The 16,733-nt window shown below is 39.5% G+C and overlaps 1 protein-coding gene across 4 annotated transcripts in view; it reads right to left on the bottom strand.

Annotated features, from left to right (window-relative positions):
- Nucleotides 1-16,733, bottom strand: part of AstC-R1 (Allatostatin C receptor 1) — a 171,336-nt gene that overhangs the window by 105,846 nt on the left and 48,757 nt on the right. The window lies entirely within an intron of this gene.

The raw sequence follows: 16,733 nt of genomic DNA, 5'->3' as shown, positions 1-16,733 counted from the left end.
CAGCTTGCTATGTCGAAAATGGCAGAGTACGCTCAAGAAATGTGTACTTAATAATACAGATATATATATGTAGATAAAAGACAAGAGTGGTCTAGTCGGGCTTGCTGGACTAAGAGATACTCTGAACCTTGGTATGGTTATAAAATGATCATTTCCTGACAAAACTTTAAATTGGATAAAACACTGGATTGCGGTTACGAACAGCCTTCGTTATCGAACATATGCCATTCGATAATTGAGATATATTTTCTTTACTATTTTTGAGCACTTATTTCTCTCAAGGGCAATCTCCATTGAGAAAAGCAAAAACTTTGTCAAAAAACACAAACAAAAAAAAAATGAATTTAATTAATTTTAATCACTTATTTATGATGATTACCAATTTCCTGTCTCACAGCGCTGTCTTTCACAACTGAAAACTTGCCCGGGAACACGGACAGAAAAGTTTTTAGCTTTTTGGCTGGCGCTCCTAAAGTGCAATTAAAGTGCAATTTAGTGTGAGCCGAAGACGATGATGCTCCAAACAGTTTCTGTTTCTGTGTTCATGGACTTGGCCAAAAGTGTAGCCAACTCCAGACGGCCAGACGCTTAACGAGGCTCACCGAGGCGCCGCGTCATGTAGTTTGTGCATTGTGGACCTTGGCTTATTAATTTAAATTTCAAGTTCTGCGCTGCATAGTTCGCAGTGCAACAGCAGCTCGAGTGGGAAATGGAAGCTTAGCAGCCCAAGAGCTCAGCCCAAATTGCGTGCCAAAGTAATAATAAACATAATTTGGTGTGCACACTGTGCAGCTAATTTGGTACTGGGGGCAGCACTATGCAGATGGGTCAGCCCACGATTACAACGGTTACAACCTGCAACAGCAGCAATAACAACAACAACAACATCAACAACAACATGGGCAGCTCTGGGTTCTGAACTCTGAGGTGTCCAAGTGCAAAAGTTCGAGCACAATTCCGAGCTGGTGTTTAACAAAGTAAAAAGTTTGGCCAAAGTGCTGCAGGATGCCTTTGTGGCACTTGTTAGCTTGTTGTGTTGTTATATGCCCAGCAATTTGCAAGTAATATAGGGTATATTCGCACTGAGTGCCTAGCTCGCCCTATCGACTTGAAAATCGGCATTTGTAATCCTATGCTTAAATCTTATTAACAAGGGAGTACAACATCAATTAGCTGCCATAGGAACGATTGGTGGAAATATAGGTTCTTGGCTGGAAAACTTTATTCCTTAGCAAGATATCTTTTCCAAAAACAACATTTATACATTAAATTATGCTCATTATATATAGTTACATAGAAAACATTGATTAATAAAAAATAGAATTTGTATAGTTTTAGGGTTTTCAAGTTATCTCCATCAAACTCTGACATTTCTAACTTTACCAAAAGTGTACTCATTCTTCGACAGGCGTCCTTTCTGGTTCAACTTAATAATTGTTAACAATTTTAATATTTAATACTTGTTTATATTATCAAACTTTTCCCAGAGCATGCTGTAGTCGCTCATTTGTACAGGCTGCTCAGTTCTTGCTGTTGTTGTTGTTGTTGTTGCGGTTTTTCTTTTGTGTAAGTTGTAAATTAAATTTGCAAACGGTCTGGCAACTCTCGCCCTATAGTTTATAATCGTTTGGGAATTGAAATGCAGTCGATTCGAGAACGTCTGCAAGTTTCTGGCATTTTTTATTTGACTGGCCTGGCAACTTTTTAGCTCGGCATTTTTATTACATTTGGTGGCGCCCTCTAGAGCTGGCAGCCACAACTGGAATTGTGGCACGGGGGCTGCGACCACTCTATACTCTAACATTAATTATTTAAACTGCACTGCACCATAAACATTTAGATGGGCGCTTTGTAACATGTGGCAGCACTTCACACACACAAACCCTCACACACACACAAAGTGGCAACGCTTGTAATCATAAAAGTTTACGAGTTAAAAAACCAAATCAAAACGACAAGTGACGAAAATGTTCGAAGCCACGCTGACACTGGCCTCAGCTGCAGCAGCAGCAGGCCCATTTTGTGGGCACGGGAATTTAATTAAAATCAAGCCCGAATCCCCAACACCGCCGGCCACCCACCCAACCACCGAGGCAATTCACTAAACGGGTACGTTCTCAGGGCATCGTTTAGTTTCAATCAAAGTGGCGGCGAAAAATTTACGCAAATTGACAACAGAAGCGACTGGAAACGTCGTTGTCGCCCAGCCAAGAAAAGAAACGCTTAGAAGTGCCTACCCTGGTACTTCGTACCCCTCGCCGTTGCACAGTTCAGACCGTAATTGAAACTCATTAGCGTGCATTTTAGTGGCCATTTTGGTGCCTTTCGCAAGCCTTTGGCCAACCCTTTGGGGTACCATTTCCCCAACTGTTTCCAGCACGTAGTTTGTTGTGGGTTGTCCGTGGTTGTTGTGTGTGTGTGTGTGTGTGTGTGTGTGTGTGTGCGCGTGTGTGTTTGTGCGTGTGGTTTATGTGGTAAGTGTGTCATCATTATGAATGTTGTGGTTCTTTTTTCTGTTCTATTTTTTTTGACGGGTTTTCCCAAGCTTTTATGGACGTGAAAAAAAATTCAAAGTAACAATTTTCGTATGTGAATCGAAACAAAGCCACAAAAGGGGGGTTGAAATGTTAAAACAAAAAACAAAACGAGCATGTACAAATATCCGAAGATTTAATACCCTTGTACACTTGTCGCTAGGTTTTGTCTCTATGTGAGAATAGTGTTGCTTGCAAATGCTGACTTTGATGACAATATCTTGGACATCAGAAAATGTAGGCATAGTAGTAGAATTTTTATACGATTACGAGGTATCCTGATAAACAAAGAAATTTTCCATAATAATATCCTCTATATGGGTATAAACCTTTTTCTGAAATTTCATTCGATTTTCTTTCATAAGCTTTTACACTTGAGACTTGTCAAACGCACAAAGCGTTGTTTGGCTGCAAAAGCCGCAGCAGAGGGGCAAATACTTCAACACAATTTCAAATGAGTTTAATTGACTTGGCGTAAACTATAAATGAAGTAAGTTCCAATGCCTGTAATTATGCCACATGTGGCGGCAAAGGCAAGTTGCCAACTTAAATGGTTGGCATTGGCTGCCATGTGGAACAAATTCAATTTACAACGCGTTGGCCAATTTTATTCATGTGCGGCGTTGCGTTGAGAGGGATCTAAGAAAACGGCGAGAAATGTTAAGAAAACTCCTGATGGAAATTTGCATATAGTGTAGTTTCTGACAGTTCAAAGTGAAAAACTTTTGCTGGCCCATAACTATTAATTAGCAAAAAACCACTTTTCGATAGACCCAAAAGTCCATTAGAAAGACGTGTGTAGTGTGAAGTTTTAGGACTCTGGGGAAGAATAGCATCAAGTTTAATTATTTTCTGATGAGAGATATGAAAATGTCTGCAATGGACATAGAATAAGAAATTTAATTGTGTAAGGTAATGCGTCTTTGCAGCTAGTTTCTCCACATTTTTGACTTTACTTTTTGAAATTTTTGTCGCCAGAGGGAACTTTAGATATGTCAATAACTCTCTGCCTTGACTCTCACTTCTTAAATGACATTTTGAAGATATCTTTAAATATCTTTGAAATCGATCGCAAGGTAAACCAAAATAGTATCATGCAACCTCATTCTACTCATGCAATTCACCCATGGCTTAAGATAACTGCAGTGCAACAAAAAACAACGCCTTCGGCTGACGCAACACGCATTTGCAGCGAATCTCGCTCTAATCAAATTAAGCGCAGTATTTGCTTTTCATATATGCAAAATAGACACCGCGTGGCTGGCTGGAGTTTGCGAAGATTGGTCGCATTTTTGGTCTGGGCGGAAGTGTGTCGTTGGCGATGCAACTTCCGACTAGCCGCTGGCATTAATTACACTTAAATGTTGACCACATGCCAGCATTTGACAGCCCGTTCGTTGCAAGGCCCAAGTCAATAATTTTTGCAGAATGCAACGAGGACGCCCCGCGGCCTGCAACCCTGCAATGGTTTGCTCAGGATTCAGGGGTCGGGGATCGGAGGTCAGAGTGTGGGCAGTGAAATTCCACTTGGTTATTTCCCTTGAGCCACTTGCATTTTTTGACAAATTCTCTTGACACGCATGCAGTGTCAACAAGGCATGGCATTTTTTTTTTTTTTTTATATTTATTTTGCCGCAGGGGCAGCGCGTGTGATTAAATCATTAAATTCATACGCTTCGCGAGAGCTGCACTTTTATTATTATTATTATCATGGAAATCCTTGGCTTTGTTTAATTTGCCATTGCTTGACCATTGCGGCCTGATCCCCGCCAGAGATTGTCACCGTCACCGTCACCGTCACCGTCTGATTATTTGGTTTCCGTTTTCATTAAAATGCACACACGACGGCATCGTGAATGATGCTGCATCAATGAGTCCATTGCATCAATTGCATAGACTCGATGATCCCAGCACAGTTGGAGTCGGGGGTTTGGGTAAATGCTTTTGGGGCATTTTTTAATTAAACGACATGCAGCAGGCGGCGGCATTCAGATTTTAATGTCACCACTCAGTGGGTGTTGCAATGTGGGCGGCCGGGCACGTGCATTATGACAAATATTTTAGATACACACAGATGCACTCCAAATGGACAAAGAGTCCATGGGGACCACCTTTAACAATGACTGCATGTACTACATATTCCGATGTTCTGGTTTATGTACTTACATAATATATACTTTTGTTACTTTCTACTTGATATTGAATCGACTATGAAAAGTGCTTGACCTGCAGATACTCTGTAATCATGTCACTCAAACCCATATTCTAACTGCGCTGATTGTAAATGATACATTTATGTATGAAGAAAAAAAATGTCCACTTTTTAGCTTGAACTCTGCCCGAAATTTTTATTTAAAACAGAGCTTTAAGTTATTTGGTGCTAGATCTCCCTCTAACTTTTTTAGTTTAAACCAAATCCTTCTTGTTTTTTAAATATGATTCAGTTTTGCTTTCGTTTCGGTTTCATCAAGGCAATTGAATAATTTTTAAGTTTAGTTCATAGAATAAAATATATTGAAATTGGAGTCTACCCAAAATCTATTAGAAGAAAATTATATTCGAAATTATGATTAATTATACATTAAAGCGCGTAAAAATGACAAAGGAATTCTGTTTGATCTTTTTGTGGATTAAATCCATTATAATATATATGATTCTCACACCAGCTCCAACTAAAAGCTGCGCGATTCCCCACACTGCGCCCACTCGCATGGCATTAGGGCCAGACCAAGTTAAACAAGCGCAGGAGCAGCCGCAAAATAAATTTCCCATATTCATTTTGGGATTTTCGCTTAAAAGCTTTTGGCGAGGAAGCGACGGCGCGTCGCTTGTTCGGCTACGGCTGACTTCCTGGCTGATTTTCATTCGCTTCATCCGCCGCCCGCTCCTGAAACCTACTAAATAACCTTGTTAGCGTTTTTAATTAAAGGTGTAAATATTGATATTTACTCATGCGCAGGCAACGTGCAACCAGCAGCGCCGCCGGGGCTGCTCGTGCAACGGAAATGCATTTTCAAAAGTCAAATAAACTAAATGGAAATATGAGCTGGCTGTAAATATGCCCTGGCCAAGGGAGAGTGGTACGCTGAGCAGCTACATGGCTATATAAATACAGAGGTTATATTTTTGTATATACCCATGCTTATATCAAATAGTCTTTGATATCAATAACAGAAGTTTCTCTTTAAGACTTAAAGTGCACATTGCTCATCATATATTTCCTAGCCTTGCCCGTAACAAACTTATTTCTTGAACTTGTATAGATTTTCCACTATTTTCCGCTTGTGGAACATTTAAGCCTAGTCGTACTTCTTGAACTCCACGTCTCAAGTTATAATTATTTGAATATGAGCTTAAGGATCGGATGGTAAACGAAAACTTTTCATACAACCATTTTTCCTTGAATTTTCATTAAAAATATGCTTTATGTCGTTGGATTTTCTGAATAGTACTTATCATATAAGCTTTCATACAGATCTTAAGAAATGAATTGAGGCCTAGAGTATTAGGCAAATCTTTTTTCCCATTTCCTCGAATCAGAAATTGACTTTACAAAAAGTGTGAAGCACGTCTCAAATTAATTTAAACAAAGATATTGGAAATGAACAGCATTTCGATCGAGGCAATTTCGCACTTTCTCTAAGCTTGCTAGTGGAATTACCCAGAACTGCTTCTTCCTCCATTTCACCTATATCACATATCGTATCACGAGCAGATAATTCGAAAATTACATTTTGATAAACTCTTTAGACAACTCTCGGCATGCTCTCTGGCACTCTAAGCCGCATCAATAACGCCCACTTGACGCTTCAAATTAAATAACCATCATCAAAATCAATCGAAATACGTGTGGCAGCTGGTAAATAACCCCACATGGTACCCCTGCCAGCAGCAAATTGAGTTAACTCTGGCCTAAAATCAAACAGGCTCTGACAATGTACGGGACCTAGGCAAATGGACAGCTTCCGCTAGTGTCCTGATCTCTGGCCGGTCCTGCCTGTAAAGTTTTGTGCAAAAAATGTTAATTTTAATTAAGGTTGCTATCGACACCCGGCAGGCAGCAGGACGTTGCATTTACGGGCTGCACTCAAAAGTGCACCGCAGCGCAACTGATGCACTTTGTGCACTGAATGGCTATGGACTTTGGGCAACAGGAGCTGGAGTTGGAGTAGGAGCAGAAGCTGTTGGAGGAGTAAATGTTGTCTGCTTTTGGCAAATCAACGAGCCGTGCGAGGGCGACTCTTGTGCATTGTGGTCGTGTCATATGCATACTCTATACATGTGTAAACATTAACACAACATTGTTGTGTCCGAAACGTGACAGAGACGGGGTAGTTCAGGCGCATTAGTTGCAAGCGCGTTCGGGCCATGCAACAATTTGTTGCATACCATGCGCCGCTGCGTCGCTGTCGGTCAGTTGCGCTTTTATTGCACATACGTCGGCGGCGTCGGTGGCTACTCAAAAATTTAAATTAGCGCTGTCCAAGCGAATTGCATTAGCGTGCCGTTTTTAATACACTCTGTAAATATTTTAGCCCACACAGGATTTTTCAACATTTTAACACGTTGGCTGCGCGATTATCCTGCGGCTTATCAGCTTCATGCCACACCCACAACCCCCATCCACATATTACCGCCTGCCGGTCATGTTATTGAAAAGCAATTAAAAAAGGCAAGCGCCAGTGCATTGCACATTATTGAATTATAATTCACACACACACACGAAGGGAGCTCTGGACGTGGCTACAGCTTGGCTCATAAATATAAATAGCTATATGCATTCGCAAGTGATTCTCGATAATGGCAGAGGTTCGGGTTGTCGAGCTGGGTCGACCTTATTGTGGTACGTGTAAATGTAATTAAAATTGCCAGATAACAATTTTTTAAAAACTGATTAAGTTAATTATACATATATTAGTCACAATATTGTTTGGTTTACATCTTTGTATATTTGTCACGGCTCTTTACTAGCTTTATCAAATTTTGATACGGATGGATGCTCGTTTCCAAAGTAGATTCCCAGTAGATAAATCATTGCCATCTATGCATAATAGAGTAGTGCATTACGCCATTGCAGTCAGTTCTGGAGAGACACGAGAATAGGAGACTAATGGAATCTATGTCGCCCACAATTAACTTATATAGGAAGAAAACACAAAAACAATATTCTATTCAAAGAATACTATACCCAAAAGAACATATTATTCAAAACCTTTGATTACTGCGTATATAGATTTTCATTATTATGTACTCATATAATCATTTAATTGTCGACATACATATATTATTTTCCACACACCGACAGCCGGCAGCTTCAACAGGATCATCTGTTCGGTAATCAGCTTATTGCCTTAAAACTCTCATCTCGCCGTTCTCGCCTGCTAATTGCGGCTATCGGATTACCAACGCCAAAAGCTATTTTCAAAAGTGCAAAAATTAAATTTTTTAATTGGCTTTCGATATATAAAAAAAAGTAAAAAGCAAATTAATACGAGTTGTTGGCGCATACGAAAATAATTAGAATTAAATAAGGAAAGCAAAAAATATTAAATTTCAAGCAATTAAAATATGCAAACGCTCAAAAGTGCACCATGCTTTTTTTTATATTTTTTATTTTTGGCGAATAGCCAAAAGGGTTGCCGCAACAAAGGCTGCTATCAAATTACCCAAAGCCATGTTTTTACGAGGCTTAAACAAACAAAATATAAATTGCAGATTTTTACAAGATGTTCAACGAACGGCAGCCAAATCAAAGCCATTTCAATGGGCTCTGCAAACACAGTCGTCGTAAAGGTCATAAAAATTGTCTTAAGCGAAATGAGCTGAAAGCAAAGACAAAACCCACCCGTTAAGGATTCAACCTACAAAAAAAAACCCCCCTCACCATTCATGCAATCTACCCAATAATAGCGGGCCAACTTTTTTTATTTGTAAACTGTGAACAGAACGATAAAAATGTTGCCCTCGACACCTGTGACCACAATTAAGCCGCGTTAAGCGTTGCCAGCATTTTTAATGCCGTAGCCAGCGACAACGCAGCGTCCTGGAGCGGGCCCAACGAGCCGTCGAGCTGGCAAAAGTTTTCACAGTTAAATTGAGTTAAGCCCGCGCGGCCAAAAACTTTTGCCCAGGCCAATTTTTTTTAAATTCATATATATATATATATACATATTTTTTTTGCGCATTCGTAATTAAATGCCGCCCAGCGGTCGTGCTGCAAGTTGATAATTTAATTGAAGTTGTTAACAAAATTTTTTGCAGCGCTCTGTTTAAAAATGTGGCGTGAGCCTTTGAGGTGCCTTATTAAAATTTGTTCAAAAATATAATTAAACCGACGTTGAATTTAATTGAACGACTGACAGAAACAAGGGACTACTTGGGTCCAATAGCTGTAATTTAATTGCTTTAGAAAGCTGGAAAAAATTACAACTAAAAATAAAAATGAGCAGCAGCTGCTTTAACCAGGCAAGGCCAAATAGTTTGAAGCAAATCACAAATAGACAAGAATTTTTGAAATAATAAATAACAATTATAATAAAAAAAGCTTTTAAATAAGCTAAACATTTAGAATCGTACTTAATAAAATCCATATCGTCAAAGAATTTATATCCAATAATTATCAAATCGCATTTGTCTGGAGTTTTCGCCAATAATAAATATTTGAAGTACTATTAAAAGTTTAAATCTTTCTGTCGTTTATAAATCTGGCCAAAAAAACGATGGAAATATAAAACATTGACTAAAGAATTATCGAAATAATAAGCTTAAGTAGAGATAGTCGGCTATTTGCATAACAGTTTGTGCTCTGCGTTGTGATTGTCATTTTAGCACTCGCATATTTACTGAACGGTTCCTCTTTGATTTGGTATTTCAATACGCTTTCGTTTCCAATTTGCCAGCAATTTGCTGTAATATTAGACTCAATCAAGAGTCAAATGCTAATAATGCAAACAGACAGGCTCAGAAAAGAGAATGGAAAAAAAATATATAAAAGAAATTACCATAACCAAAGGCAGGCGGCACACACATGCCAGGACGCGCCAGGGGTGACGCCGGGGCCACTGATAGCCACCACCTCGACAAGTTCCAGAGGATGTTTCATTGCAATTATTTGAGGAATGCAATGCGACCCGTGAGCGGAATCCCTGCCAAGTGGAAGAAGCGCAAACAAAAAAAAAAGAAATCGCCAAAGCGAAAATTGAAACAAAATGAACAAATCAGGCAGCAAATTTGCATGCGCTACATTTATGGGCCATGTCCTTTAGACGGGCTGGCAGTGCGACAAGGGCTCAAAATTATTGGCAATTTCAGTAGTTCTGTCCGGGGTTGCATTGGCCAAGGGCTGGTTGAATGTGACATGAGGGTTTAGGGCGCTGCCTGTGCCAATTTATGTTTATTGCGGCAAGAATTTGGCGTTGTCATAAGAGTGACAAAAAATGCAAAAGTTTTTATCAATATAAGACATGGGAATACTCTTTATTAGTCTTAGACTATATATAGTACACATTCCTTGTGCCGCATAGAAAGTTTATATCTTTTGTTAACAACAATTCCAAACAATTCAAAATGTAAAATATTTAACTCTAAAATGTTCTAAATTAACAGCTTAAGAATATTTTATGGAATATGAGATATATTTAATATAAAAAATTTGGACAAACCAGCTGATAGCAACAAATATGCCCCTCTACTTTTAGGGTAGTCGAATAATATCACAGCATTATTTGGGTAATATGCAAATTTCCACTTCTCTCGACAACTTTTTCTTTGCATCTATGCAAATTTTGAAAAATATTTCACTTGTCCGCTTGGCTCGCGCAATTTGCCATTTTTTTTCTTATTTATGGCAACTAATTTGTTGATGGAGGCGTGGCCACTCGTCCACAAATCAATTCCACTACATTGAAGCAGGAATCAATTGAAATAAGTAGAAAGCAGCAGGCAGCCAAAGAACTTCAACTTCACAACATGCCCGGGCAATTAGATGGGGAGTCGAGCAGAAAAACAAGTTTATCTTTCTGTTCTACTTGCCAAGGTGGAGTCGGGCGGATTTCTGGCACTAGACATGTCCTCACTTTGAATCGAAGCGGATCGTCTGGTTTCGTTTCGAGTGGCCCTGGCTGCAACTCAATTAAAATGAGCTCAGGTGTAAATTTTATTGAAAATGCTTAATTGCCGGCTGGGAGCGTCTGGTGAGCTGCCATCCTGCTCATCATTATGCGCCATTATCCTGCCAGCGATTTTTACTTGTAATTATTTGTTTTTGTGTGTCTGCGCATGAAGCGAGCTAGTCGAGTGCTTTGTTGCGCAATGTCCTTTGTCCTGTGTCCCCCGCTACCCCCCAAATAAAAAGTTTGGCATGTGTTTAGCACAAGGATTTATATTTGTTTAAGCTGTTCCTGACATTGTCATGATGATGCTAAATTTATATAAGCAACCCGAACACACATTTGTTCAGGCAACGCTATGCTAACCACGAGGGATGTTCCAATTAAATATCTCAATGTTCTTATATATATCGTATTTTGTTCAAAAATAGCACAAATTTGCACATCACTCAGACAGCAAAAGAAAGACACGTATCTTGAGTTCATGAGAATCGTAAAGAAGGATAAAGAGAGTGTGCAAGAATTAGGATTCAGACTTACAGCATGCTGTTCTGTAAGGAAAACCCAAAAAGCTCTTAACTTTATAAGTGTGATTCCCTTTAAAAATAAAGATTCCAGATAAAATAATTTGTATATGCAATTCTTTTATTTATAAACTTTTGCTACAGCCCTCGCAAATGTTATGGTGTGTTTTTAGCTTCTCTCTGTTGTGATGTCCTGCGGCGATTAGTGCATATTGAAAATTACGCAATTAACTTAATTGGTAATAGTTTTTGTTGCCTCTGCTGTTGTTGGGGCAACAATCTTATTCACACTGCGCAGCTTAGGCAATATATGCCGCGCACAACCCTAGTGGGATCTCTCTTTAATTTAAGCTATTAATAAACTTTATGTCAGGCATTATCTAACACAGTCACGTGACCGCACGAACCCAAAACAGATTTCCATGATGAATTTATGACTGACATTGATGGCAAAACAGCCCAAGCCCAACACTTCAAAACAGCAGCAGCCGTTAGCAAGTGGGCGAGAATCCTTACTCTGCTCCCTGAATGTGTTGTTGTGGTTGTTGCGCTTTTTTCACGCCCGCGCCAGGGCAGACAAAAAAACCGAGTGTTAACCCTTTCTCGCTCGATCTGCACTCAAAAGGATTACGTTCTAGTCGTGTGTCTGATGATGATTAAACTGCAGGCATTCACAATTTTAGAATAATTTTATAATTTATGCAAGTCGCTCGAAATTCGATGCGCCTGCATGTTGGAAATTGCTTCAAACAATTCTGACAGCGCCGCATCAAATTGAAGACGACGGGTGGGAAACAAGCTAACTCTAAGAGTGAGTAAGAATGAAGGAGTGTGTAGAATTTGTTTCCTGTGTGTGACTTTCTAATATATATAACTGTTAAGGTATCATTACAAGGACTTATCCATCACAATCAATATGGATATTTACTATCCCACGCCTTTGTTCCAATGCTGCCATTCAAAAGCACAGCTCACATTACCAAAAACTGTCACAGCGCACCGAAATCAAAACAAAAATCAACTGGCCAGCGGCTGATAGGAACGCCCACAAATAACAAACATAAGAGCGGAGCAGACAATTAATAACAAATTAACATGATGGTCACACGCCGGAAATGAAAGGACTCGAACCCGAACGAGGCCAAGCGGCAACATAATAAATGTATTTGTACAAAAATTAAGCGAAAAATGCTTGGCATTGTGTCAAGTTGGGCTCAAATATTTACACTCGCCGTTGTAAAGCGCATTTCTCAAGCAGCACCCCCGCAACAGCACTTCCCCTCAACCGGGGAACAAACAAAACAAACGTGGAATCGAGAAATATTTTGGGTAAGTTTATACGGCAAGTGAAAACAAAAGCGCGTCCAGCTCCATGCCGAGAACCTGGCCTCAGTCACGTGCTTCAATGCACGTGTCCCTTTTAATGACCAACGAATTGTGTTGTGTTCCACAGAAAGAAGCAGAGAGGGTGAGGAGCAAAAAAAAAAAGGAAAATGAAAATCAAAAAGTAACGCGGCTCTTGCCTTTGTGCCAGGTTCTCGTATATTGAAATCCAATTCAATGAAATTGTTGCCACGCTCGAGTTCCATTAGACAAAACCAATCACAACAACATGAAAGGTGGGATGTGTGGGCGGCTGTTGGTGGAGGGGTTTGGTTTGGGTTCGCCACCGCTCAATTGTTGGTCAGTTGAAAATATTTCGACAATTTGCATGACCGCCCCACACAAAGGAATATGTCAGCCATCAATTGAACTCTTTTCTTTTATTTAAACCTCCTTGCCGGCGCCCATTTTAATTGAGGGCTCTGCCGGCGTGTGGCCACCAACAACAACAACAACAACAACAACAATAACAACAACAGCAACAATGACAGCAAACAACAAACAACCGACAAGCAACAACAAACGCCTGACAATTGACAGACATTTACAGCCGAGAGCTCCGATTCCTGGGACTGGCCAGGCATTGAATTTCATGAACATTTCCATTAAAAGCCAATGAATTGCACGCTTTTCATGGGTCCAATACAGCGCCCATGGTCAGCCAGTCAATCAGTCAATCTCTCAGTCAGTCAACTGAATTGTAATTAATACTATATTTATAAGGATGAATTAATAAGTAATTCCAAAAACCGACTATGTTAAATGTAACGTTCACTCATTCTGTTATGAGGCTTTCACAGTCAACTGAGTTATGTTAATTAGGGTGTTGTCATGTTAGTCAACCGAACAGTATTTGAAACAAAAAGTTTTTGAGAATACTCTTTAATCGAAATTTGTCGAAATTTAAGTTCCTGCACGAAAGATTATACCTTGATATCTTAGATATAGAGCCAAGTCTTGAATAACATGTTAGCTCAACTTTGACTTCCGCTTTATTGGAGGCGCAATATGTTCGACAGATTTGCCAACTCCATTCACACACTCTGGCGCACTTGGCGAGTCTATAAACAATTCATTTATTATCCTAACACGCTGTGGCTAAAGCCCAAGGAGTAAGCACTGTGATCTAATGCTTCATGCTTGATTTAGTGGCAGCGGCTGCAAATCATCGCCCAGCCAAAAAGGGATAAAGGCCATGCATATGAAATATGAATATGAATATGCGACTTCTAACACAGGACAATGTGAGTACTCGCATGCATATGTATTTTCACGTATGTGGCACGCCAGACAACGTGTAGGCATGTGCGATAAATTATCATGTGTTTTTTTCCCGAAGAATATGGAGAACATGTCGTCTCTGTCGAGCGGGCAATTGCTCATAATTGGTAGTCAAATATGTACGCCCTCTGCCGATTTGTGAACAGAGAGTATTTACCTTCTCTAGTACTCGCACACACATGTGGGGGATGCAGTCAGCTAAGGTTGATTTGATATATTGGATGGATTTGGCGTAGACAATTTTATGGGCACTGAATTTATTTGATGTTTGGCATCAGGTTATTCTTATTTTTGTTCCGATTGCTAAGCGCTGTGCCAATAAATTTCAATCACTCAATGCCGAAATCCTTCAGAATTTATGTGGCATATTAAAAAACGTTTTATAAAAACTCTTAGAAATTGGCGCGATTCATATTAAAAATTAAACGAGCAGAGATAAATGAGAAAAATACTTTTTACAATGTTCAATAAAAAGATACAAATAAACTAAAATATTTTTCAATCGTAAAAAAGAAAAAATGGGAAACGTTTTTGCCAAAGCCAATATTCGCAATCGTACAATGCGGCCAACCCTCGGTGGAAGAAAAATTAAAAAGTAAAGTTGCAAATAAAATGACGATAAAAAAAAATAATTGTAATGTCGCCTTTTTACTTTGAATGGGCAGGCAATGGCAAAAAATATAAATTATAGCAACAAACAACGACGATTAAATGCTCTAACAAGCTTATTTGGAGTATTTTATTAAATTCTACGAAGATTTAAGAAACTTATTTTTCACTTTTTAAATTTAGTTCGATCTAGACTGAAGTTCTTGTATAAAACAAAAAACTGTTACATTCGCATTCATGAATTAATTATGCTCTATATAAGAGAGTATCTAAGTGGATACTTAGATTGGAAACGGCTCATAGGATAAATGGCAAGAAGTAAATGCTGGCATGCATATAAAAAGTGTTTCTGTTATATAATTTAAATTAAATGCAGAGCTGACAATAAAAATACACACGATGACTGGCAACAATTCAAAAAGTAGCTCTGGTCTGGTCATAAAACATTTAATATGAAATTTTTGAACTCTATGGTTGAGAACAGAGAGAACAAGCCCCAAATCGGCAGTTACCCTATAATGGCAGCAAACCCTATAAACAAGTAAACAAACAACCCCCAAAATGCATTTTATCATTTAAGTAACAAGTAGCAAAACATTTTAAAGTATCTTTCGAAGCAACAATCCGACTAAGTCCCGTTCTTAAGGTCCACTCAAAGGAACCTTTCAAAAAAGTAAGCGAAAAGTCTTAACATGGCCAAGTGCCACTTTTGTCGCCTTTTATGCTTATTTGACCACCATTGAAATGCCACACATACATCGACTCCTGCCCAAGCCATGCTAACAGCCCTCTATTCATGCGAACGTCGGGTCATTCATTCAAATTTGGCTGCCTTTTGTATTGGCCGTCAGCTCCCCCAACGCAGCTCAACTTTTACATTCACTAATCGCGCACTTTCTTGAAACTTGCTGTCCCTTTTTTATGGTCTGGTATTCCCAGAGCTGCCCACATAAATTTCAACTCGACTCACATGTGATCGGACACAGTTTTCCCACAGTTGCTGGATGTGGGTTGTGTGCGGTTGCTGGCAAATCAAAAGGATGTTATTGCTGGCCGGCTTGATCCTTGGGCGCTGCCTTTTGTATAATTTCCATTTAATAGCTAAACCAACACCTCATCCAAGATGTACCAAGTAAATACCAGAGCGAAACGAAAACGGCCAAGCACTAAGAACTGACGAAGATGAATACGCAAGTTTTCGACACATGGCTAGGGAGAGAGAGAGAAAGGATGATGTAAGGGGCGATTTGCATAAGAGCCAAGGAGCAACAGCTAAAAGTGTCCTGGCCCCGGGGGCAGCACTAACGCTAGCATCACTCAGATAAAGAGCAAGGCTTGTAGCTTGACTTGCTGACAGGCTGCTCGTCCTGCTGCTGGCCAAAATCCTTGACCTAACGAACCATAAATTATATGCTTTTGATGTTTTGTTGCTGTTGGGCACAAAAATGTTTATTTAGTTTAGTTTGGGCACGCCAAAAAGTGGCAGGACATGTAAATTAAGAGCCAGGAAACGGACATTGTAAAGTTTATCGCTCAAATTCGATTATAATGAAACCCCAAAGACAACAAAAGACAACTTGATGATGTATCCTAACGCTGACTTCGATGACCTGTCTGGGAGCAAGAACAAGAACAAGCAAAAGCACAAGAAAACAATAGCGAACATCGCACGAAAACCTATGGGATTAAGGATATGATTGAACTGCCGCCAGGACGACAACTGCCTGCCAGAATTAATTGCGACTGACTCCAGTGGCTGTAGTGTGAGACCGAAGAAAAGGCAACAATTTGCATAAATTACGACGCAACCCAAAAACATATCGTCTAGGCCATAAATTTCAAGCCAGACACCGGACTTAAGTCATCAAGTTTAGCAGAACAATAAAATTACACAAGAAAAATCAGAAAAATAGTCCTAAAAAGAAGGTTGACCAAATGTGACCAGCAAAAAATACACCAAACAATATACAAATCCAGAATGCCAACTGTGTAACTCAATTGGCCAAACTGACAGGCGGCTTTAAAATTTATTACTCAAACCACAAACTTTTTTTTAGCGAAGCATCATCAGCTTTCCAATTCGCATGAATTATGTGGCAAATGCTTCGTTATTAATTAGACTCATTTACCACTCGAATCAACTTCTTGTTGTTGTTGTTGTTGCCATGAAGACACCTTAATTAAATGTCTGTCTATGGTTTAAGGTCTCTAGCCCTCTGTCCTCTGGTGGATGTTTGTTCGTTAGTGGACTCAGTCGAACCGCAAAGTCAAGTTTTTTGGCCAACTTTGAAGGG

This window comes from Drosophila virilis, chromosome 3 (genome assembly GCF_030788295.1).
Source record: "Drosophila virilis strain 15010-1051.87 chromosome 3, Dvir_AGI_RSII-ME, whole genome shotgun sequence".
NCBI classification, from domain to species: Eukaryota; Metazoa; Arthropoda; class Insecta; order Diptera; family Drosophilidae; genus Drosophila; species Drosophila virilis.
Note: the sequence above shows the minus strand (reverse complement) of the source record. Positions and strands in the feature narration are given on the sequence as shown.